Below are 27,204 nucleotides of genomic sequence, written 5' to 3'. Positions count from 1 at the left end.
TGATTTTTGAATCATTTGGCGCTTGCAAATCTTTTCTAAAAGAGAATGACTAAAATACCGTTCATAGGCCAAGAGTTGAATGGGCAAGTAACTTAGAGAAAACATACATGATGATGTATGTGGTTCACTGGACATAGTTGTGTGCGGGAGATTCTTCTACTTCATAAAAACTTCAAACAATGAATTGAGTATATATATGTGGATATATTCGATAAGGAAGAAGTTTGAAACATTTGAATAGATTCAAATAAATTCCAGCATGAAGTGGAAATCATCGTAATAGAAAAGTCAAATATCTATGATTAGATCATAGTGGAAATATTTGAATTACTAGTTTTAGCGAACATCTAAGAGAGTTATGAAATTGTTCTACAACTCACGTTTCTTGGAGTATCATAGTGATGATGAAGTATCCGAGAGATGTATCCAAACCTTGTTGGGTCAATGATGAAGATAAAATATTAATGCCATTATATATTTTGTGGATTATGCTTTAGAGACTATCGCTTTTACACTAAATAGAGCATCATCATGATCCGTTGAAATGACACCATACAGGTTATGGTTTGGGTATAAACCCTAATAGTCCTTTTTTTAAATTTTGGTCTAAACCAAAATCGGATGAATGTCTTTGTTGGTTATCCCAAAGAATTGATTGGGAATTCTTTCCACTATGAAGTAAACAACAAAAGTGTTTGTTAATGTTACTTGCTTATTTCCAAGAAATTGTTTTCTAGCGAAGTATTTGAGTGGGAGGACAATAGAACTTGATAAGGTTTATGAACCTGAGCATAATGATCAGAGTAGCGCAGCATCGGAAAATTGGTTCCGGAAGCAATCACGACGATCATGGCTCCCATGACTACAATAGTGTTTTAGCCATGGAGATCGAACTACATATTGAACCTTGTAGGTATGGTTTACTTTGTGATCAAATAAATGATTTGTGGACAAAGGATTGATTTTGAACAATGATAAACCAACTACAAACAAAGAAGTTATGATGGGCCCTGACTCCGTTAAAATGGCTATACGCCATGAAATCCAAGATAGATAAATACTTTTTGAAAGTAAATGGATCTATAAAATTGATGGACTTGGATGAAATATCATTGAAGAAGCTTGACTTGTCGAAAAGTTGTTTACGACAAAGTTCAAAGAGTTGACTACGATAAGATTAGATCTTCCGTAGCAATGCTTATAGTCTATGTGGATTATTCTAGTAATCACTACATATTTCTTTTATGAGATATGTTAGTAGGATGGCAAAATACATTACTTATCAGAAGTATGTATTAAAGGTGTATACAAGATACAACCAAGAGTTTTGCTGGTCCGTGGAATACTAGATAGGTATACAAACTTCAATTGGATGAAGTGAGTATCACGGAGTTGGAATCTTCACCAGATGAAATAGTCAAAGAGTTTTGATTTCATCAGAGACGATGAAGAGGCTTGCATTTGCAAGAAATTAAGTGGGAGCGCTGAGACATATTTATAATACTTTATGTAGATGACATATAGTTGGTTATAAATAATGTAATTATATACTTGATTAAAAGGTTTCATTGAGAATTAACTTTAATGAAAGGATATGGACTGAAATAAATTTTGTGTCAACATCTATAAAGATAGATTGAAACACATAATAAGTTTAAGTCAAAGTACATATAATAGATATTGAAATAGTTCAATATAGAAATATTAAGAAAATATTCTTGTCATGTGAAGGTTTAACAAGACTTGAGTGTATCTGACACTCAATGATTAAAAACACATGAGTGATTATAGATCACGAATAATATGTACACAATCAGATGTCCTGTGCTATAAAGTGTTATGAGCATATACCAGAATGATTCATATGATGATCATTGGACGACAGTAAGAATATCCTTGAGTACTTTAGAAGAACTAAGGATATATATATATAGTTTTGTATGGGGTAATGACAAACAAATCGCTGTAAAGTGTTGCACCGATATTAGTTTGATCACATATAAAAATAAAATTCAAATCTCAAATTAGGCTAAGTGTTATTTAAAAGGTAGCACAATGAGATAGAAGTTGTCTATGCTAGATTTAGAAGAGTTCTAAATATTGTGACGGATTCTACAAAAGAAGGCAGAGTATGTCATTGTTTTGACAATGACATAGGATGTTAAGTCAAGAGGTTTGATAGCGTGTATACACACGTCCGTTGGGAACCCCAAGAGGAAGGTGTGATGCGTATAGAAGCAAGTTTTCCCTCAGTAAGAAACCAAGATTTATCGAACCAGTAGGAGCCAAGAAGCACGTTGAAGGTTGATGGTGACGGAGTGTAGTGCGGCGCAACACCAGGGATTCCGGCGCCAACGTGGAACCTGCACAACACAACCAAAGTACTTTGCCCCAACGAAACAGTGAGGTTGTCAATCTCACCGGCTTGCTGTTACAAAGGATTAGATGTATAGTGTGGATGATGATTGTTTGCAGAGAACAGTAAAACAAGTATTGCAGTAGATTGTATTCGATGTAAAAGAATGGATCGGGGTCCACAGTTCACTAGAGGTGTCTCTCCCATAAGATAAATAGCATGTTGGGTGAACAAATTACAGTTGGGCAATTGACAAATAGAGAGGGCATGACAATGCACATACATGACATGATGAATATTGTGAGATTCAATTGGGCATTACGACAAAGTACATAGACCGCTATCCAGCATGCATCTATGTCTAAAAAGTCCACTTTCAGGTTATCATCCGAACCCCTTCCGGTATTAAGTTGCAAGCAACAGACAATTGCATTAAGTATGGTGCGTAATGTAATCAATAACTATATCCTCGAACATAGCATCAATGTTTTATCCCTAGTGGCAACAACACATCCACAACCTTAGAACTTTCTCATCCTTGTCCTGCAGTTTAATGGAGGCATGAACCCACTATCGAGCATAAATACTCCCTCTTGGAGTTACTAGCAAAAACTTGGCCAGAGCCTCTACTAACAACGGAGAGCATGCAAGATCATAAACAACACATAGGTAATAGATTGATAATCAACATAACATAGTATTCTCTATTCATCGGATCCCAACAAACACAACATATAGCATTACAGATAGATGATCTTGATCATGATAGGCAGCTCACAAGATCCGACAATGAAGCACATGAGGAGAAGACAACCATCTAGCTACTGCTATGGACCCATAGTCCAGGGGTGAACTACTCACTCATCAATCCGGAGGCGACCATGGCGGTGTAGAGTCCTCCGGGAGATGAATCCCCTCTCCGGCAGGGTGCCGGAGGCGATCTCCTGAATCCCCCGAGATGGGATTGGCGGCGGCGGCGTCTCAGTAAGGTTTTCCGTATCGTGGCTCTCGGTACTGGGGGTTTCGCGACGGAGGCTTTAAGTAGGCGGAAGGGCAACGCGGGGGGCCACACGAGGGGCCCACACACTAGGTCGGCGCGGCTAGGGGCTGGGCCGCGCCGCCCTGTGGTGTGGCCACCTCGTGGCCCCACTTCCTTTCCCCTTCGGTCTTCTGGAAGCTTCGTGCAAAAATAGGACCCTGGGCTTTGATTTCGTCCAATTCCGAGAATATTTCCTTACTAGGATTTCTGAAACCAAAAACAGCAGAAAACAGCAACTGGCTCTTCGGCATCTCGTTAATAGGTTAGTGCCGGAAAATGCATAATAATGACATATAATGTGTATAAAACATGTGATTATCATCATAAAAGTAGCATGGAACATAAGAAATTATAGATACGTTTGAGACGTATCAAGCATCCCCAAGCTTAGTTCCTACTCGTCCCGAGTAGGTAAACGATAACAAAGATAATTTCTTAGTGACAATGCTACCAACATAATCTTGATCAATACTATTGTAAGCACATGTAATGAATGCAGTGATTTGAAACAATGGTAAATGACATGAGTAAACAATTGAATCATAAAGCAAAGACTTTTCATGAATAGTACTTAAAGACAAGCATCAATAAGTCTTGCATAAGAGTTAACTCATAAAGCAATAATTCAAAGTAAAGGTATTGAAGCAACACAAAAGAAGATTAAGTTTCAGCGGTTGCTTTCAACTTGTAACATGTATATCTCATGGATATTGTCAATGTAAAGTAATATAACAAGTGCAATATGCAAGTATGTAGGAATCAATGCACAGTTCACACAAGTGTTTGCTTCTTGAGGTGGAGAGAAATAGGTGAACTGACTCAACATAAAAGTAAAAGGATGGCCCTTCGCAGAGGGAAGCATTGATTGCTATATTTGTGCTAGAGCTTTGGTTTTGAAAACAAGAAACAATTTTGACAACGGTAGTAATAAAGCATATGAGTTATGTAAATTATATCTTACAAGTTGCAAGCCTCATGCATAGTATACTAATAGTGCCCGCACCTTGTCCTAATTAGCTTGGACTACCGGGATTATCGCAATGCACATGTTTTAACCAAGTGTCACAAAGGGGTACCTCTATGCCGCCTGTACAAAGGTCTAAGGAGAAAGCTCGCATTGGATTTCTCGCTATTGATTATTCTCAACTTAGACATCCATACCGGGACAACATAGACAACAGATAATGGACTCCTCTTTTATGCATAAGCATGTAGCAACAATTATTTTTCTCATATGAGATTGAGGATATATGTCCAAAACTGAAACTTCCACCATGGATCATGGCTTTAGTTAGCAGCCCAATGTTCTTCTCTAACAATATGCATGCTCTAACCATAAGGTGGTAGATCGCTCTTACTTCAGACAAGACGAACATGCATAGCAACCCACATGATATTCAACAAAGAGTAGTTGATGGCGTCCCCAGGAACATGGTTATCGCACAACAAGCAACTTAATAAGAGATAAAGTGCATAAGTACATATTCAATACCACAATAGTTTTTAAGCTATTTGTCCCATGAGCTATATATTGTAAAGGTAAAGAATGGAAATTTTAAAGGTAGCACTCAAGCAATTTACTTTGGAATGGCGGAGAAATACCATGTGGTAGGTAGGTATGGTGGACACAAATGGCATAGTGGTTGGCTCAAGGATTTTGGATGCATGAGAAGTATTCCCTCTCGATACAAGGTTTAGGCTAGCAAGGTTTATTTGAAACAAACACAAGGATGAACCGGTGCAGCAAAACTCACATAAAAGACATATTGTAAACATTATAAGATTCTACACCGTCTTCCTTGTTGTTCAAACTCAATACTAGAAATTATCTAGACCTTAGAGAAACCAAACATGCAAATCAGATTTTAGCATGCTCTATGTATTTCTTCATTAATAGGTGCAAAGTATATGATGCAAGAGCTTAAACATGAGCACAACAATTGCCAAGTATCACATTATTCAAGATATTATACCAATTACCACATATATCATTTTCCGATTCCAACCATATAACAATTTAACGAAGAAGATTCAACCTTCGCCATGAATACTATGAGTAAAACCTAAGGACATATTTGTCCATATGCAACAGCGGAGCATGTCTCTCTCCCACACAATGAATGCTAGGATCCATTTTATTCAAACAAAACAAAAACAAAAACAAACCGACGCTCCAAGCAAAGTACATAAGATGTGACGGAATAAAAATATAGTTTCAGGGGAGGAACCTGATAATGTTGTCGATGAAGAAGGGGATGCCTTGGGCATCCCCAAGCTTAGACGCTTGAGTCTTCTTGATGTATGCAGGGGTGAACCACCGAGGCATCCCCAAGCTTAGAGCTTTCACTCTCCTTGATCATAGTGTATATCATCCTCCTCTCTTGATCCTTGAAAACTTCCTCCACACCAAACTCGAAACAAACTCATTAGAGGATTAGTGCATAATCAAAATTCACATATTCAGAGGTGACACAATCATTCTTTATACTTCTGGACATTGCACAAAGCTACTGAAAGTCAATGAAACAAAGAAATCCATCTAACATAACAAAACAGGCAATGCAAAATAAAAGGCAGAATCTGTCAAAACAGAACAGTTCGTAAAGATGAATTTTTAACAGGCACCAGACTTGCTCAGATGAGAAAACTTAAAACTAATGAAAGTTGCGTACATATATGAGGATCACGCACGTAAATAGGCATAATTTTCTGAGTTACCTACAGAGAATTTTACCCAGATTCGTGACAGCAAAGAAAACTGTTTCTGCGCAGTAATCCAAATCTAGTATCTTACTTCTATTAGAGACTTTACTTGGCACAACAATGTAATAAAACTAAGATAAGGAGAGGTTGCTACAGTAGTAAACAACTTCCAAGACTCAAATATAAAATAAAAGTACTGTAGTAAAAACATGGGTTGTCTCCCATAAGCGTTTTTCTTTAACGCCTTTCAGCTAGGCGCAGAAAGTGTGTATCAAGTATTATCAAGAGATGGAGCTTTGAAATTCTTACCAGGGATTTTGCTACCCTTCTTACCCTTTGGTTTAGGGAATATATGATGGCATCCAGGTATGGAGGAGCCTAGAGTGCCTTTTTCCATATCTATGATTGCTCCGAAGAGCTTTAGCAGGGATCTTCCAAGTGTGATTCGTCCTGTACCTACACATTCAATAACGAGATAATCAGTGGATACCGTTTTTCCAAGAAGGTTTGTGAATACTCCTTCAGCTATTCCCTTGGGAATTATAACAGAGTTATCAACGAGAGTTATTCCTTCTCCTCCTTTGGTAAGTCCCCAGAGTGTCAAAGATTTATAAATACTTTCAGGCATAAGGCAAAATTCAGTCATAATATCACAACGAGCATCAAAAATTTTACCATCAATAGTAACTTTAATAGTGGGGTCCCACATTGAGGGTTCAGAGTTTATTGGAACATAATCAAAATGCTCACGAATTCGACCATACCCTTCTTTTAAGCAAGATACGTTTGTCTCAAGTGTGTTCAATCTATTATAAATACTAACAAGGGATGGATCATAATTATTAGTGGAACTAGATGATGCAACCAATTTCTTTATGGCATTAAAAGCTCTATCCCCGTCGCAATGAAGGAAATCTCCTCCCACTACAGCATCTAAGGCATATCTATAACGAAGAATAAGCCCAAAATAAAAATTACTAAGAAGCAAACTAAGCGTCATTTTAGGTTCAGTTTTACTATAAAAATCAAAAATTCTAGACCAAGCTTCTTTAAAACTCTCTTCACCGCCTTGTTTAAAAGTGAAGATTGATTCCTCACGTGATAGAGTAACAACTACAGGACTAGTCATGATAATAATAATAAGGTAAATGCAAGTAACTAATTTTTTGTGTTTTTGATATAGCAAACAAGATAGTAAATAAAGTAAAACTAGCAACTAATTTTTTTGTGTTTTGATTTAGTGCAGCAAACAAAGTAGTAAATAAAATAAAGCAAGACAAAAACAAAGTAAAGAGATTGGATTGTGAAGACTCCCCTTGCAGCGTGTCTTGATCTCCCCGGCAACGGCGCCAGAAAAAGAGTTGTTGACGTGGGAGTTGAAAATCTTTATGGCGTAACTTTTCTTTGTTCCCCGGCAACGGCGCCAGAAAAAGAGCTTGATAGCGTGTACACACACGTCCGTTGGGAACCCCAAGAGGAAGGTGTGATGCGTATAGAAGCAAGTTTTCCCTCAGTAAGAAACCAAGGTTTATCGAACCAGTAGGAGCCAAGAAGCACGTTGAAGGTTGATGGTGACGGAGTGTAGTGCGGCGCAACACCAGGGATTCCGGCGCCAACGTGGAACCTGCACAACACAACCAAAGTACTTTTCCCCAACGAAACAGTGAGGTTGTCAATCTCACCGGCTTGCTGTTACAAAGGATTAGATGTATAGTGTGGATGATGATTGTTTGCAGAGAACAGTAAAACAAGTATTGCAGTAGATTGTATTCGATGTAAAAGAATGGACCGGGGTCCACAGTTCACTAGAGGTGTCTGTCCCATAAGATAAATAGCATGTTGGGTGAACAAATTACAGTTGGGCAATTGACAAATAGAGAGGGCATGACAATGCACATACATGACATGATGAATATTGTGAGATTCAATTGGGCATTACGACAAAGTACATAGACCGCTATCCAGCATGCATCTATGCCTAAAAAGTCCACTTTCAGGTTATCATCCGAACCCCTTCCGGTATTAAGTTGCAAGCAACAGACAATTGCATTAAGTATGGTGCGTAATGTAATCAATAACTATATCCTCGAACATAGCATCAATGTTTTATCCCTAGTGGCAACAGCACATCCACAACCTTAGAACTTTCTGTCAGCATCCCGTTTAATGGAGGCATGAACCCACTATCGAGCATAAATACTCCCTCTTGGAGTTACTAGCAAAAACTTGGCCAGAGCCTCTACTAACAACGGAGAGCATGCAAGATCATAAACAACACATAGGTAATAGATTGATAATCAACATAACATAGTATTCTCTATTCATCGGATCCCAACAAACACAACATATAGCATTATGATGACCCACAAGTATAGGGGGTGTATCGTAGTATCTTCGATAAGTAAGAATGTCGATCCCAACGAGGAGCAGAAGGTGTTGACAAGCAGTTTCGATGAAGGATTCACTGTAAATGCTCACAGACAAGTATTCAGGGGGTTTTGATGTAACAGTTGAATAAAGTACGAGTAAGTAAAGTGCGAGAGTAACAATTGCAGCGAGTGGCCCAATCCTTTTTAGCACAAAGGACAAGCCGGTTTGTTTACTTATAATGACCAAACGTTCTCGAGGACACATGGGATTTTAGTCTAGTGCTTTCGCTACATACGGCTAAATAATCTTCATTGTTATGATAAGTGTTGTGTGGGTGAACCTATGCTAATGTACCGCCCTTCCTAGGACTAATACATACTTGTGATTATACCCCTTGCAAGCATCCGCAACTACAAGAAAGTAATTAAGAATAAATCTAACCACAGCCTTAAACTCTGAGATCCTGCGATCCCTCCTGCATCGATATACCAACGGGGGTTTAGGTTTCTGTCACTCCGGCAACCCCGCAATTAGCAAACGAATACAAGATGCATTCCCCTAGGCCCATAAATGGTGAAGTGTCATGTAGTCGACGTTCACATGACACCACTAGAAGAATAACACCACAACTTAAATATCACACCATTGAATATTACTCAACCATAGTTCACTACTAACATTTAGACTTCACCCATGTCCTCAAGAACTAAACGAACTACTCACGAGACATCATATGGAACATGATCAGAGGTGATATGATGATGAATAACAATCTGAACATAAACTTGGTTCAATGGTTTCACTCAATAGCATCAACAACAAGTAGAGATCGATACCGGGAGAGTTTCCCCTATCAAACAATCAAGATCAAACCCAAATTGCTACAGCGGTGACGAGGTGCTGCGGAGGAGATGGCGGTGATGATGGTGGAGATGATGATGATGGTGATGGTGATGATGTCCAGCTCGATGACGGTGACGATGGCGTCGATTTCCCCCTCCCGGAGGGAATTTCCCCGGCGGATTCCCCGCCCGCCGGAGAGCTCTTTCTCTCTGGTGTTCTCCGCCCCGCAGAGGCGGTCGTAACTCTTCGCGAGGTACCCTCGGTGGCATAGGTCGTCGGGACGAAGGGTTTCGCGAAGAAAAGGAGGCGAAAGGGGTCGTGGGCCCCCCAAACCACATGGCGGCGCGGCTAGGGCATGGGCCGCGCCGCCCTAGGGTGTGGGCCCACCCTGGGTCCTCCTGGCCCCTCCTTCTGGCTTCCTTCGTCATCTTGAAAATTAGGATTTTTGGTATAATTTCCTCCCACAGTTGATCTTCCGAAATATTGTATTCTGACGGTGCTTTTTCCAAGTAGAATCCTCGGCTCCCGTGCTTGATCCTCCAATAATGATGAAACATGCAAAATAGATGAAATAACATACGTATTGTGTCCCCAAATGAAAGATATCCATGAATAACGGCAAATTATGATATAAAATAGTGATGCAAATTGGACGTATCAACTCCCCCCAAGCTTAGACTTCGCTTGTCCCCAAGCGAAACTGAGCTCGATAGACAGGACCACATGTTTATGGAGTGAAGAGTCGATAAATAAAATACGGACAAGAAGCATCATATTCATTCACACAGGACATTATAGTAAACAACCTCTTATAACTCATCTTGAAACAAGTATAAGGTAGTCACAAGTAAAGGTACATAAGAAATCATAATTGGTGATGGCAAACTTCGTTCTTGGTCAGAGAACAATTAACAGATTATATTTACCTCATTGAGCAGCGCTCTCATGTTAAAGTTTATAAGGCACAACTTGCATACTCAATCATAATGGTCTTTTCATGATCATTGATAACTTGCAAAGCTATATTCATTCAGATAAAACTTGTACTAAACAAGGAAGAATAAAAGACATGATATAGCGAATCACAATATAATGGTTTGATCACAACTACTCAAATGCTTGCTTGAGATGGAGGGAAATAGGTTTACTGACTCAACATAAAGTAAAAGACAGGCCCTTCGCAGAGGGAAGCAGGGATTAAATCATGTGCTAGAGCTTTTTCAGTTTTGCAATCATATAAAGAGAATAAAAGTAACATTTTGAGAGGTGTTTGTTGTTGTCAACGACTGGTAGCGGGTACTCTAACCCCCTTGCCAGACAACCTTCAAAGAGCGGCTCCCATATTATTTTCATTTTGTGTGGCACTCCTTCCAACCTTTCTTTCACAAACCATGGCTAACCGAATCCTCGGGTGCCTGCCAACGATCTCATACCATGAAGGAGTGCCTTTTTATTTTAGCTTTATTATGATGGTGACACTCCCCCAACCTTTGCTTACACAAGCCATGGCTAACCGAATCCTTCGGGTGTCGTCCATCAATCACATACCGTGGAGGAGTGTCTATTTAGTTTAATTAATTTGGGACTGGGAATCCCATTGCCAGCTCTTTTTGCAAAATTATTGGATAAGCGGATGAAGCCACTAGTCCATGGGTGAAAGTTGCCCAACAAGATTGAAAGATAAAACACCACATACTTCCTCATGAGCTATGAAACATTGACACAAATAAAAGATTCTAAGTTTTGAATGGTTTAAAGGTAGCACATGAAGTATTTACTTGGAATGGCAAAAAATACCATGTAGTAGGTAGGTATGGTGGACACAAATGGCATAAGTTTGGGTTAAGGTTTGGATGCACGAGAAGTATTCCCTCTCAGTGCAGGTCTTTGGCTAGCAAGGTTAATTAGCAAGCATAAGAGTCGAGGGAAACAAACAAATATACATGTGATAGAAACAATCATGCATCTTCCTTGTAAGCACAAACAATCTTAACTTCAGAATAATAAGCTATGAGCTAACAAGAAAGAAAGACAATGAAACAACCACTACATGTATTTCTCTTTTCTATTTAAACCTCAAAGTGTTGTTGCTATTGACCAATGCTAAGTTTGCCAAAACCAAATAGATTTATTCAATGCTCCCAAAGTGATACCAATACTAACAACAAGGTAAATCATATAATAGAGATTGCAAACTAGAATAAGATGTGCAATATGTAAATGATAAGACTTCTCATTAATATTCCATAACGATAACTCACACCAAGGGATACATAGATAACCAACTAAAGAGAGATACTTCCAACTGCAACCCATCTTATATGATAACTTCCCTACTCATGATATGACACTACTTGACAATAAAAGTAAAAGGTAGTGATGATGTGATACCGCGGCACTCCCCCAAGCTTGGAACAAACCAAGGGGATGCCAATACCGATGATGAATTACTCCTTTGGAGATGGTGGTGATGAACTCCTGTCATCAGACTTCCAAGGAAGAGGCTCTCCATCAAGAAACGACATCTTGGTCTCGGGAATCCTGAAACTAGCAGCACGGCTTATGTATTTAAACCTGTTTTCATACTCACAGTTCTGATTCTGAACGTCATAGAGTTGTGCTTGGAGCTTGTTGGTGGTGTCGTGAAGTGAAAGGATGTCGCTCCAAAGCTTCCCAGTTTCCTTCTCATGTTCAGCAATGAGTTCGGACACAATCCTGTGGAAGATATCCACCTCACGCTCAGCCATCTTCTTGTATTTGAAAACCTCCTGTTCTAGCTTCTCCATCCTGTCTTCCAAGCTTCCTTCTCCTTTAGGACCCTGGACATCCTTGACCTGCAGTTCTCCCTCAACGAGCAGCAACTCCTTGGGGTGCATCCTCAGCTCCTCCATGTACAAGTTGCCAACATCCTTGCTGGAGCTGTCCTTCGGAGTTTCCGACGAAAACATGATGGCTCTAGATCCGAAACAAATCCTGGCAGAAACAGCTCGAAACAAAACACGTCGAGAAAGCGATATACGGACCTCCAGGGGTCCGGGGGATTATATAGCAAAAAATTTTGCAACAAAAGGAAAGTACCAGATCGAACCAGAGTCGGAAAGGGGCGACGGGGCGGCCAAACCATAGGGCGGCGCGGGCCCAGGCTTGGCCGCGCCGGCCTATGTTGGCGCCCCCTCGTGCGTCCTTTCCACTCCGTTTCGAACTCGTAATTTTTCATATTTTCCAAAAACAGCAAAAATATTGTTCGGAAAGTAAATTGCGTACTTTTCATTACCAGTACTGTTACCTATTCAAAGTTGAGTTCTGGCGGACTGTCAATTTGCCCTTTGATGAAAGCTTCCGGTGTTTCCACTTGAATAATATCAACATCAACATTATAGGAATCACCTGAGATATAATGCTTGAGTCTTTGTCCATTCACTACTTGCGTAGCATTGCCTTGGAGAGAGCTAATTTTGATTGCTCCTGAACGATACACCTCCTCGACAACATACGGTCCTTCCCATTTCGAGAGTAATTTCCCTGCAAAAAATCTGAGACGAGACCGATACAATAGGACTTTATCCCCAATATTAAATTCTCTTTTGATAATCCTTCTATCATGCCATTTTTTAACTTTCTCTTTAAAGAGTTTAGCATTTTCATAAGCTTCACTTCTCCATTCATCTAGAGAACTTAATTGCAACAACCTCTTATCACCGGCAAGTTTAGGATCTTTATTTAATTCTCTAACAGCCCAATAAGCTTTGTGCTCTAGTTCTAAAGGTAAATGACAAGCTTTCCCATAAACCATTTTATAAGGTGACATTCCCATGGGATTTTTATAAGCAGTTCTATAAGCCCAAAGTGCATCCTTCAATTTACTAGCCCAATTCATTCTAGTTTTATTAACGGTCTTTCCCAAAATAGATTTAATCTCTCTATTTGATAATTCTACTTGACCACTAGTTTGAGGATGATAAGCGGAAGCAATTCTATGATTAATACCATACTTAGCAAGAGTTTTTCTAAAACCTCCATGAATAAAATGAGAACCTCCATCAGTCATAATATATCTAGGCACTCCAAATCTAGGAAAAATAATATCTAAAAGCATTCTTAAAGAGGTCTCACCATCAGCACTTTTTGTAGGTATAGCTTCCACCCATTTAGTAACATAATCAACAGCAACAAGTATGTGAGTGTTACCTTCTGAAGACGGAAAAGGTCCCATGAAGTCAAATCCCCAACAATCAAACGGTTCAATAACAAGAGTATAATTCATTGGCATTTCATTACGTCTGGAGATATTACCAACCCTTTGGCATTCATCACAAGATAAAATAAACTTTCTCGCATCTTTGAAGAGAGTTGGCCAATAAAACCTGATTGTAGAACCTTTTGCGCGGTTCTTTCTCCGGCGTGATGTCCTCCATAAGCACTACCATGACATTTACTCAATATCTCCTGTTGTTCATATTCGGGAACACATCTTCGCATAATACCATCCACTCCTTCTTTATATAAGTGTGGGTCATCCCAGAAATAATGCCTCAAATCATAAAAGAATTTCCTCCTTTCTTTGAGCTGAAAAGGTTGGAGGCAAGTACTTGGAAACAATAAAGTTAGCATAATCAAGATACCAAGGACCTGTCTCGCGAGCTCACCTTTATTACAGCCAATTGTTAATATGGAAAAATATCATTAACAGGAACAGGATCATAAGCAATATTTTCCAATCTAGACAAATTATCAAATAACAGGATTATCAGCACCTTTCCTATCTACAATATGTAAATCAAATTCTTGCAAAAGAAGTACCCATCTAATAAGCCTCGGCTTAGCATCTTTCTTTGTCATAAGGTATCTAATTGCAGCATGATCAGTATGAATAGTAACTTTTGAATCAACAATATAAGGTCTAAATTTATCGCAAGCAAAGACTACAGCTAATAATTCTTTTTCAGTTGTAGCATAATTTCTTTGAGCAGCATCAAGAGTTTTACTAGCGTAATGAATAACATTCAGTTTTTTATCTACTCGCTGTCCAAGAACAGCGCCTACAGCAAAATCACTAGCATCACACATAATTTCAAATGGTAAGTTCCAATCAGGAGGTTCAACTATAGGAGCAGTTGTTAAGGCTTTCTTAAGAGTTTCAAAAGCTTCCTTACAATCATCATCAAAAACAAAAGGTACGTCTTTTTGAAGAAGATTAGTAAGAGGCTTTGAAATCTTGGAGAAATCTTTAATAAATCTCCTATAAAACCTAGCATGACCAAGAACACTACGAATACCTTTAACATCCCTCGGATAGGGCATCTTCTCAATTGCTTCAACTTTAGCTCTATCAACTTCAATACCTCTCTCAGAAATTTTATGTCCCAATACAATTCCTTCATTAACCATAAAGTGGCATTTCTCCCAATTAAGAACAAGGTTAGTTTCTTCACATCTCTGCAAAACTTTATCAAGGTTTCGCAAGCAGCTATCAAAAGAATTCCCATAAACGGAAAAATCATCCATGAATACCTCTACAATACTTTCACAAAAACCATGAAAAATAGCAGACATGCATCTTTGAAAAGTAGCAGGAGCATTACATAAACCAAAAGGCATACGTCTATAAGCATAAGTTCCATAGGGACAAGTGAAAGTGGTTTTCTCTTGATCTTTAGCTTTAACAAAGAATTTGTGAAAACCAGAATAACCATCAAGAAAACAAAAATGAGTATTTTTAGACAATCTTTCTAGCATTTGATCAATAAATGGTAAAGGGTAATGATCTTTCTTAGTAACTTTATTAACTTTTCGAAAATCAATGCACATTCTATACCCTACAACTACTCTTTGAGGGATGAGCTCATCATTATCATTAGGCACAACAGTCATTCCTCCTTTCTTGGGAACGCAATGTACAGGACTAACCCATCTACTATCAGCAATAGGATATATAATACCAGCTTCAAGAAGTCGTAATACCTCATTTCTTACCACTTCCTTCATCTTCGGAATTAGACGACGCTGATGTTCAACAACAGGCTTCGCATCATCTTCCATATTAATAGCATGTTGGCAAATAGAAGGAGAAATCCCTTTCAAATCATCAAGAGTGTAGCCAATAGCTCCTCGGTGCTTCTTCAATATTTCCAATAACCTTTCTTCCTCAATCTCTGAAAGCTTAGAACTAATAATAACAGGATATATTTTCTTATCATCAATATGAGCATATTTAAGGTTATCAGGCAAAGGCTTTAAATCAAAAACAGGATCTTCCTTTGGTGGCGGTGTTGTACCCAGATCTTCCACCGGTAAATCATGCTTGAGAATAGGTTGGCGAAGAAAATTTTCCTCAAGCTCATCTCTTTCTTTCCTAAAAACTTCACTCTCGCTATCCTCCAAATGTTGCTGCAAAGGATTATTAGGAACAAGAACAATAGATGCACATTGCTCCATTTTAAAATCATTACTAGGCAAGTCAGCTTTATAAGGAGTTTTAGTAAATTTAGAGAAGTTAAACTCATAAGATTCACCAGCAAATTTAGTCAAAATTTTCTCTTTCTTGCAATCTATAATAGCTCCACAAGTATTTAGAAAAGGTCTACCGAAAATAATAGGACAATAATCACTAGCAGCAGAACCAAGTACCAAAAAGTCAGCAGGATATTTAATCTTACCGCATAAAACTTCCACATCTCGAAAAATACCAATTGGAGAAATAGTTTCTCTATTAGCCAGCTGAATAACCACATCAATATCTTCAAGTTCACAAGAATCAATTTCGTGCATAATCTCCGTGTAAAGCTCATAAGGGATAGCACTAACACTTGCACCAATATCACATAATCCATAATAGCAATGATCACCAATTCTAACAGATAGCATAGGAACACTAGCTTGTTTGGGTTTATTAGGATGTGAAACAATATTAGAAGCATCTTCACAGAAAATAATATGACCATCCTCCACATTTTCAGTCACAAGATCTTTAATTATTGCAACAGGTTCAACTTTTATTTGTTCTTCGGGTTCTACAGGTTTCTTTTCACTTTTATGAACCGCACTATTTATAACAGAGTACTCCTTCATTTTAGCAGGGAAAGGAGTTTTTTCAATATAAGCTTCAGGAATAACATGATCAGCAGTTTCAACTACAACACATTTATTAATAGATGAATCAATTTTATCTTTATACGGTTCATGATACTTATCAAAATTCTTCTTAGGCAATTCATAATGAGAGGCAAAAGCTTTATAAAGATTTACATCAACTTGAGAATCAAGACCATATGTAGCACTCATATTACGAAATTTATCAGTATCCATAAAAGCTTCAATGCATTTATAATCATAAATTATACTTGATTCTCTATCCTTGTCGTTCTCCCAACCTTCAGTATTTTCTTGGATTCGATCAAGAAGGTCCCTTTTAAACTCTTCTTTGTTGCGTGTAAATGATCCAGAACAAGAAGTATCCAGCAAGGTCTTGTCTTGAAAAGAAAGTCTTGCATAGAAATTATCAATAATAACATTACCAGGAAGCTCATGAATGGGGCATTTGAGCATTAAAGACTTCAATCTCCCCCAAGCTTGGGCAATACTCTCTCCATCATGAGGCCAAAAATTATATATGCAATTCCGATCCTTGTGAATTTCACTTGGAGGATAGAACTTAGAATAAAACCGGGGCACAATATCATTCCATTCAAGAGAATCCCCATTATCCAGTAATTTATACCAATGTGCCGCCTTACCGGACAGCGATAAAGAGAATAGTTTCTTCCTCACTTCATCCATAGCAATACCTGCACATTTGAATAACCCGCATAATTCATGCAAAAACAGTAAATGATCACCGGGATGGACAGTTCCATCCCCTTCATAGCGGTTATCCATAACACGTTCAATAATTTTCATAGGTATTTTATATGGTATCACTTCCTCACCTGGCGCCTCATCCACTACCGTTGCAGTAGTAGTAGATTTCCCAAATAAAAATTGAAGAGAAGATCTCTCCATGATGACTTATGGCAGCAGGCAGAAATAAAATCAGCACAACAGTAAAGGTTTTCCTTACCAATTCCACTTACCAATAGCACTTCACTCCCCGGCAACGGCGCCCGAAAATAGTCTTGATGACCCACAAGTATAGGGGGTGTATCGTAGTATCTTCGATAAGTAAGAATGTCGATCCCAACGAGGAGCAGAAGGTGTTGACAAGCAGTTTCGATGAAGGATTCACTGTAAATGCTCACAGACAAGTATTCAGGGGGTTTTGATGTAACAGTTGAATAAAGTACGAGTAAGTAAAGTGCGAGAGTAACAATTGCAGCGAGTGGCCCAATCCTTTTTAGCACAAAGGACAAGCCGGTTTGTTTACTTATAATGACCAAACGTTCTCGAGGACACATGGGATTTTAGTCTAGTGCTTTCGCTACATACGGCTAAATAATCTTCATTGTTATGATAAGTGTTGTGTGGGTGAACCTATGCTAATGTACCGCCCTTCCTAGGACTAATACATACTTGTGATTATACCCCTTGCAAGCATCCGCAACTACAAGAAAGTAATTAAGAATAAATCTAACCACAGCCTTAAACTACGAGATCCTGCGATCCCTCCCGCATCGATATACCAACGGGGTTTAGGTTTCTGTCACTCCGGCAACCCCGCAATTAGCAAACGAATACAAGATGCATTCCCCTAGGCCCATAAATGGTGAAGTGTCATGTAGTCGACGTTCACATGACACCACTAGAAGAATAACACCACAACTTAAATATCACACCATTGAATATTACTCAACCATAGTTCACTACTAACATTTAGACTTCACCCATGTCCTCAAGAACTAAACGAACTACTCACGAGACATCATATGGAACATGATCAGAGGTGATATGATGATGAATAACAATCTGAACATAAACTTGGTTCAATGGTTTCACTCAATAGCATCAACAACAAGTAGAGATCGATACCGGGAGAGTTTCCCCTATCAAACAATCAAGATCAAACCCAAATTGCTACAGCGGTGACGAGGTGCTGCGGAGGAGATGGCGGTGATGATGGTGGAGATGATGATGATGGTGATGGTGATGATGTCCAGCTCGATGACGGTGACGATGGCGTCGATTTCCCCCTCCCGGAGGGAATTTCACCGGCGGATTCCTGCCCGCCGGAGAGCTCTTTTCTCTCTGGTGTTCTCCGCCCCGCAGAGGCGGTTGTAACTCTTCGCGAGGTACCCTCTGTGGCTTAGGTCTTCGGGACGAAGGGTTTCGCGAAGAAAAGGAGGCGAAAGGGGTCGTGGGCCCCCCAAACCACATGGCGGCGCGGCCAGGGCATGGGCCGCGCCGCCCTAGGGTGTGGGCCCACCCTGGGTCCTCCTGGCCCCTCCTTCTGGCTTCCTTCGTCATCTTGAAAATTAGGATTTTTGGTATAATTTCCTCCCACAGTTGATCTTCCGAAATATTGTATTCTGACGGTGCTTTTTCCAGCAGAATCCTGGCTCCGGTGCTTGATCCTCCAATAATGATGAAACATGCAAAATAGATGAAATAACATAAGTATTGTGTCCCAATATGAAATATATCAATGAATAACATCAAATTATGATATAAAATAGTGATGCAAATTGGACGTATCACATTACAGATAGATGATCTTGATCATGATAGGCAGCTCACAAGATCCGACAATGAAGCACATGAGGAGAAGACAACCATCTAGCTACTGCTATGGACCCATAGTCCAGGGGTGAACTACTCACTCATCAATCCGGAGGCGACCATGGCGGTGTAGAGTCCTCCGGGAGATGAATCCCCTCTCCGGCAGGGTGCCGGAGGCGATCTCCTGAATCCCCCGAGATGGGATTGGCGGCGGCGGCGTCTCAGTAAGGTTTTCCGTATCGTGGCTATCGGTACTGGGGGTTTCGCGACGGAGGCTTTAAGTAGGCGGAAGGGCAACGCGGGGGGCCACACGAGGGGCCCACACACTAGGTCGGCGCGGCCAGGGGCTGGGCCGCGCCACCCTATGGTGTGGCCACCTCGTGGCCCCACTTCCTTTCCCCTTCGGTCTTCTGGAAGCTTCGTGCAAAAACAGGACCCTGGGCTTTGATTTCGTCCAATTCCGAGAATATTTCCTTACTAGGATTTCTGAAACCAAAAACAGCAGAACAAAGAATCGGCTCTTCGGCATCTCGTTAATAGGTTAGTGCCGGAAAATGCATAATAATGACATATAATGTGTATAAAACATGTGAGTATCATCATAAAAGTAGCATGGAACATAAGAAATTATAGATACGTTTGAGACGTATCAAGGTTCTTTGAGAACTTGGTGTAGTTCCGACAGAGTCAGAACTTTGAAGCTATATTGTGTGTGACAATATTAGTGACATATTTTAGACCGTGGAATTAAGGTTCCACCAGAAGACCAAACGTATTTAATGCCGACTCATTTGGAAATGAGTGATGCGTTGAGACGCAAATGAATTACAAAATACATACGTTTCTGAGCAAGTCAGATCCGTTGACTAAAACCTCTCCTGTGAGCAAAACATGATAAAGCACCGGAAGACCAAGGTGTTATATCTTTACAAATGTAAACTAGATTATTGACTCTAGTGCAAGTGGGAGACTGTTGGAGATATGCCCAAGAGGCAATAATAAAATGGTTATTATAATATATCTTTGAGTTTATGATAATGTTTACATACCATGCTATAATTGTATTAACCGAAACATTGATACATGTGTGTTATGTGAACAACAAGGAGTCCCTAGTAAGTGATGCGTGTAGTTGACACGTCCGTTGGGAACCCCAAGAGGAAGGTGTGATGCGCACAGTAGCAAGTTTCCCTCAGTAAGAAACCAAGGTTTAATCGAACCAGTAGGAGTCAAGAAGCACGTTGAAGGTTGATGGCGGAGGAGTGTAGTGCGGCGCAACACCAGGGATTTCGGCGCCAACGTGGAACCTGCACAACACAATCACAGAACTTTGCCCCAACGTAACAGCGAGGTTGTCAATCTCACCGGCTTGCTGTAAACAAAGGATTAGATGTATAGTGTGGATGATGATGGTTGTTTGCAAAGAACAGTAAAGAACAATTGCAGCAGTTTGTATTTCAGATGTAAAGAATAGGACCGGGGTCCATAGTTCACTAGCGGTGTCTCTCCCATAAGATAGCAGATGTTGGGTGAACAAATTACAGTTGGGCAATTGACAAATAAAGAAGGCATAACAATGCACATACATATATCATGATGAGTACTATGAGATTTAATCAGGGCATTACGACAAAGTACATAGACCGCTATCCAGCATGCATCTATGCCTAAAAAGTCCACCTTCAGGTTATCATCCGAACCCCCTCCAGTATTAAGTTGTAAACAACAGAAAATTGCATTAAGTATGGTGCGTAATGTAATCAACACAAATATCCTTAGACAAAGCATCGATGTTTTATCCCTAGTGGCAACAACACATCCACAACCTTAGAACTTTCTCACACATCGTCCTGATTTAATGGAGGCATGAACCCACTATCGAGCATAAATACTCCCTCTTGGAGTCACAAGTATCAACTTGGCCAGAGCCTCTACTAGCAACGGAGAGCATGCAAGAACATAAATAACATATATGATAGATTGATAATCAACTTGACATAGTATTCAATATTCATCGGATCCCAACAAACACAACATGAAGGATTACAAATAGATGATCTTGATCATGATAGGCAGCTCACAAGATCTAACATGATAGCACAATGAGGAGAAGACGACCATCTAGCTACTGCTATGGACCCATAGTCCAGGGATGAACTACTCACACGTCGATCCGGAGGCGATCATGGCGATGAAGAGACCTCCGGGAGATGATTCCCCTCTCCGGCAGGGTGCCGGAGGCGATCTCCTGAATCCCCCGAGATGGGATTGGCGGCGGCGGCGTCTCTAGAAGGTTTTCCGTATCGTGGCTCTCGGTACTGGGGGTTTCGCGACGGAGGCTTTAAGTAGGCGGAAGGGCGGAGTCGGGAGAGTCACGGGGGCCCCACACGCTAGGGCCGCGCGGGCCCCCTCTAGGCCGCGCAGCCCTAGTGTGGTGGCGCCCCGTGGCCCCACTTCGTCTTCCCTCCGGTCTTCTGGAAGCTTCGTGCAAAAATAGGACCCTGGGCGTTGATTTCGTCCAATTCCGAGAATATTTCCTTACTAGGATTTCTGAAACCAAAAACAGCAGAAAACAACAAATGGCTCTTCGGCATCTCGTCAATAGGTTAGTGCCGGAAAATGCCTAATAATGACATATAATGTGTATAAAACATGTGAGTATCATCATAAAAGTAGCATGGAACATAAGAAATTATAAAAACATTTGAGACGTATCAAGCATCCCCAAGCTTAGTTCCTACTCGCCCTCGAGTAGGTAAACGATAACAAAGATAAATTCTGAAGTGACATGCTATCATAATCTTGATCATACTATTGTAAAGCATATGAGATGAATGCAGCGATTCGAAGCAATGATGAAGATAATGAGTAAACTAATGAATCATATAGCAAAGATTTTTCATGAATAATACTTTCAAGACAAGCATCAATAAGACTTGCATAAGAGTTACTCATAAAGCAATAAATTCAAAGTAAAGACATTGAAGCAACACAAAGGAAGATAAATTTTCAGCGGTTGCTTTCAACTTCAACATATATATCTCATGGATAATTGTCAACACAAAGTAATATAACAAGTGCAATAAGTAAACATGTAAGAATCAATGCACACAGTTGATACAAAGTGTTTGCTTCTAAGATAGAAAGAATAGGCAAACTGACTCAACAATAAAGTAAAAGATAGCCCCTTCGCAGAGGGAAGCATTGATTACTATATTTGTGCTAGAGCTTTTCATTTTGAAAACAAGAAACAATTTTGTCAACGGTAGTAATAAAGCATATGTGTTATGTATAAGATATCCTATAAGTTGCAAGCCTCATGCATAGTATACTAATAGTGCTCGCACCTTGTCCTAATTAGCTTGGGTTAACACGGATTATCATTGCATAGCATATGTTTCAACCAAGTGTCACAAAGGGGTACCTCTATGCCGCCTGTACAAAGGTCTAAGGAGAAAGCTCGCATTGGATTTCTCGCTTTTGATTATTCTCAACTTAGACATCCATACCGGGACAACATAGACAACAGATAATGGACTCCTCTTTAATGCATAAGCATTCAACAACAATTAAAATTCTCATAAGAGATTGAGGATTGGTTGTCCACACTGAAACTTCCACCATGAATCATGGCTTTAGTTAGCGGCCTGATGACCCACAAGCATAGGGGATCGCAGCAGTCTTCGAGGGAAGTAAAACCCAAATTTATTGATTCGACACAAGGGGAGGTAAAGAATACTTATAAGCCTTAACAACTGAGTTGTCAATTCAGCTGCACCTGGAAAAGCACTAGTAACAGGGGTGATGTGAAAGCAGCAGTAATATGAGAGCAATAGTAACAGTAACACATCAGCGGTAACAGTAACACAGAGGCAATGGCACCAGAAAATAGTTGATACTACTTCCAATGACATATAGAACGAGTATATGATGATGAGAGATGGACCGGGGTTCCCAGCGATCTACACTAGTGGTAACTCTCCAATAACAAGTGACAAGTGTTGGGTGAACATATTACAGTTGGGCAATTGATAGGATTGATAAAGCATTAAGAAAGAACATCAATTCATTAATCATGTAGGCATGTTTTCCATATATATTCGTACGTGCTCGCAATGAGAAACTTGCACAACATCTTTTGTCCTACCAGCCGGTGCCAGCCGGGCCTCAAGGGAATCTACTGGATATTAAGGTACTCCTTTTAATAGAGCACCGGAGCAAAGCATTAACACTCCGTGAAAACATGTGATCCTCACATCACCGCCACCCCCTCCAGTTGTCCCGATTTCTGTCACTTTGGGGCCTTTGGTTTCGGACAGTGACATGTGCATACAACTTGTAGATACAATCTAAGCAATAATTATAGAGCTTAAATCTAAGATCATGCCACTCGGGCCCTAGTGACAAGCATTAAACATAACAAGATTGCAGCAACAATAACTTCACAAACTTTATAGATAGACTAATCATAATGTATCATCCATCGGATCCCAACAAACACAACACCAATTACATCAGATGGATCTCAATCATGTAAGGCAGCTCATGAGATCATTGTATTGAAGTACATAGGATAGAGATTACCAACTAGCTACTGCTAGAACCCGTAGTCCATGGGGGAACTACTCACGGAGCATGGTGGAGGCGGTGGCGTCGATGGAGATGGCTTCCGGGGGCACTTCCCCGTCCCGGCAGGGTGCCGGAACAGAGACTTCTGTCCCCCGAATTGGAGTTTTGCGATGACGGCGGCGCCCCTGGAGTCTTTCTGGAGTTTCGTCAATCGGTATCGAGTTTTTAGGTCGAAAGGGCTTAAATAGGCGAAGAGGCGGCGCGGGAGGGGCGACAGGGTGGCCCCACACTAGGCCGGCGCGGCCAGGCCTGGGGCCGCGCCGCCCACATGTGTGGTGGCCCCCTGGCTCTCCTCCGACTCCCCTTCGGTGTTCTGGAGCCTCCCGGGAAAAACAAGATCTTTGGCGTTGATTTCGTCCAATTCCGAGAATATTGCCCGAACAGTCTTTCTGGAACCAAAAACAGCAGAAAACAAGAACTGGCACTGTGGCATCTTGTTAATAGGTTAGTTCCGGAAAATGCATAAAAACATTATAAAGTGCGAGCAAAACTTGTAAGTATTGTCATAAAACAAGCATGGAACATCAGAAATTATGGATACGTTGGAGACGTATCAGCATCCCCAAGCTTAGTTCCTACTCGTCCTCGAGTAGGTAAACGATAAAAAGAATAATTTCTGTAGTGACATGCTACTTACATAACCTCGATCATACTATTACAAAGCATATGAAATGAATGAAGTGACTCAAGGCAATGATCTATAGTTGCTAACAAATAGATAACATATAGCAAAACTTTTCATGAAGAGTACTTTCAAGACAAGCATCAAAAGTCTTGCACAAGAGTTAACTCATAAAGCAATAGATTCAAAGTAAAATCATTGAAGCAACACAGAGGAAGATTTAAGTTTCAGCAGTTGCTTTCAACTTTCAACATGCATATCTCATGGATAATTGTCAACACAAAGTAATATGATGAATGCAAATAAGCAAGTATGTAAGAATCAATGCACAGTTGACACAAGTGTTTGCTTCTAAGATGGAAGGAATTAGGTAAACTGACTCAACATAAAGTAAAAGAAAGGCCCTTCGCAGAGGGAAGCAGGGATTAAATCATGTGCTAGAGCTTTTTAAGTTTTGAAATCATATAGAGAGCATAAAAGTAAAATTTTGAGAGGTGTTTGTTGTTGTCAACGAATGGTAATGGGTACTCAAACTACCTCGCCAACCAGACTTTCAAGAGCGGCTCCCATGAAGGACGTTATTTCTACCAGCAAGGTAGATCATCCCTCTTCTCTTTTGTTTACACATGTACTTTAGTTTTATTATGGGTGACACTCCCCCCAACCTTTGCTTACACAAGCCATGGCTAACCGAATCCTCGGGTGCCTTCCATCAATCTCATACAATGGGGGAGTATCTATTTGCAAAATTAAGTTGATTACTGATGAATCAGAGCAAAACATGTAAAGAGAATTATTAATGAAGTTAATTAATTGGGGGCTGGGAACCCCGCGCCAGCTCTTTTTGCAAAATTATTGGATAAGCGGATGAAGCCACTAGTCCATTATGAAAGTTTGTCAAGAGTAAATGACAATGTTGAAAGATAAAACACCACATACTTCCTCATGAGCTATAAAACATTTAACACAAATTGAGAAGCATTTTGAAGGTTTAAAGGTAGCACGTGAAGTATTTACTTGGAATGGCAGGAAATACCACATAGTAGGTAGGTATGATGGACACACATGGCATAGGTTTTGGCTCAAGGTTTTGGATGCACGAGAAGCATTCCCTCTCAGTACAAGGCTTTGGGCTAGCAAGGTTGTTTGAAGCAAGCACAAGTATGAACCGGTACAACAAAACTTACATAAGAACATATTGCAAGCATTATAATACTCTACACTGTCTTCCTTGTTGCTCAAACACTTTTACCAGAAAATATCTAGACCTTAAGAGAGACCAATCATGCAAACCAATTTTAACAAGCTCTACGGTAGTTCTCCACTAATAGGTTTAAACTACATGAAAAAAAACTTAATCATGATCTACTTGAGAGCTCAAAACAATTGTCAAGTGTCAAATTATCCAAGACAATATGAGGCATTTTCTGTTTCCAACCAAATAACCATAAGTATTGTAGCTTCCAACTTTTATCATTGAACATTAAAAGTAAAACGAAGAACAAGTGTTCATATGAAAAAGCGGAGCGTGTCTCTCTCCCAAACAAGGATTGCTAGGATCCGAATTTATTCAAACAAAACAAAAATAAAAGCACACAGACGCTCCAAGTAAAGCACATATGATGTGACCGAATAAAAATATAGTTTCAATAGAAGAAACCTGATAAGTTGATGAAGAAGGGGATGCCTTGGGCATCCCCAAGCTTAGACGCTTGAGTCTTCTTGAAATATGCAGGGATGAACCACGGGGGCATCCCCAAGCTTAGACTTTTCACTCTTCTTGATCATATATCATCCTCCTCTCTTGACCCTTGAAAACTTCCTTCACACCAAACTTCTCATAAACTTTATTAGAGGGGTTAGTACTCAAAAAATTTGAATCCACCTTGGTCCTGTAGTGACACATTGCAAGAACTCAATAAAACATTAGCTACAGCTCTCCACGTCTAGAAAACCTCGCTTAAAGTCCACAAGAGACAATGCAAAAAACAGAGACAGAATCGGCCAAAACAGAACAGCCAGTAAAGATGAATTTTAAAGAGGTACTTCCGTTGCTCAAATCAGAAAACTTAAAACTAATGAAAGTTGCGTACATATCTGAGGAACACGCACGTAAATTGGCAGATTTTTCTGAGTTACCTACAGAGAAAACAACCCAGATTCGTGACAGATAGAAATCTGTTTCTGCGCAGAAATCCAAATCTACTATCAACCTTCGATTAGAGGCTTCACTTGGCACAACAATGCAATAAAATAAAGATAAGGAGAGGTTGCTACAGTAGTAACAACTTCCAAGACACAATAAAACATTAGCAAAATAAACACATGGGTTATCTCCCAAGAAGTTCTTTGTTTATAGCCATTAAGATGGGCTCAACAATTTTGATGATGCACTCGCAAGAAATAAGAGTTGAAGCAAAAGAGAGCATCAAAAAGGAAAATTAAAAACACATTTAAGTCTAACCCGCTTCCTATGCATAGGAATCTTATACACAAATAAATTAATGAAGAACAAAGTGACAAGCATAAGAAGATAAAACAAGAGTAACTTCAAAATTTTAAGCACATAGAGAGGTGTTTTAGTACCATGCAAATTTCTACAACCATATTTTCCTCTCTCATAATAATTTTCAGTAGCTTCATGAATAAACTCAACAATATAACTATCACATAAAGCATGTTTTTCATGATCCATAGACATATAATTTTTATCAAGCTCAAAAATAGTGGGATTAAAACTTTCAAACCCACTTTTATCAATAATATAACATGATGATTGATCATTCTCAAGAGATATGGGACTCCTACATAAAGTCAAGAACTCTCCAATCCCATTTTCATTAGTAGTACAATTAATATTATCAAGTAACATAGGACCATCATCTAGAGATTTATCATAAACATTTGCTAAACAAAACTCTTTAGTACCATGCATTTCGACATCAGGCACAAACAAAGCATTATCATAAGATTTATCAAAGTAGCATGGATTAT

Source organism: Lolium perenne, chromosome 5 (assembly GCF_019359855.2).
Source record: "Lolium perenne isolate Kyuss_39 chromosome 5, Kyuss_2.0, whole genome shotgun sequence".
Taxonomy (NCBI): domain Eukaryota; kingdom Viridiplantae; phylum Streptophyta; class Magnoliopsida; order Poales; family Poaceae; genus Lolium; species Lolium perenne.
Note: the sequence above shows the minus strand (reverse complement) of the source record.